The sequence below is a fragment of the Oryctolagus cuniculus genome, chromosome 12 (assembly GCF_051225735.1).
Source record: "Oryctolagus cuniculus isolate XC-2025 breed Fujian yellow rabbit chromosome 12, ASM5122573v1, whole genome shotgun sequence".
Classification (NCBI taxonomy): Eukaryota; Metazoa; Chordata; class Mammalia; order Lagomorpha; family Leporidae; genus Oryctolagus; species Oryctolagus cuniculus.
Genome location: NC_142878.1, coordinates 40,975,060 through 40,975,435, shown reverse-complemented (window position 1 = coordinate 40,975,435; position 376 = coordinate 40,975,060). Strand labels below are relative to the sequence as shown.

The 376-nt window shown below is 65.2% G+C and overlaps 1 non-coding gene across 1 annotated transcript; it reads left to right on the top strand.

Moving 5' to 3' along the window:
- The first annotated feature begins 212 nt into the window (after positions 1-212).
- On the top strand, positions 213-376 carry LOC149123011 (U1 spliceosomal RNA). The gene has a single exon (XR_016218772.1). It is a non-coding gene; the product is annotated as a U1 spliceosomal RNA (small nuclear RNA).

Here is a 376-nt window from a genome sequence, read left to right as displayed (position 1 = left end):
GCAGATGAGCAGGGCGCGCAGAGGCTGCCGGGCGCGTGGGATTCGGGCCTCCGAGTCCCGCGTGGGCACCAGGCCGGGGCCGATCGCTGGGTTTCGGAGCGGCGAGATGCCGGGAAGGGCCCGGGAGAGCGTGGATTCCGCGTGCGTGAAGTGACCGTGCGCTGAGAGTGGGGCGGTTGGCAGGGTGTGGGCTGGGCCGGGCCGAGCAACTCATACTTACCTGGCAGGGGAGATACCATGATCACGAAGGTGGTTTTCCCAGGGCGAGGCTTATCCATTGCACTCCGGATGTGCTGACCTCTGCGATTTCCCCAAATGCGGGAAACTCGACTGCATAATTTGTGGTAGTGGGGGACTGCGTTCGCGCTCTCCCCTG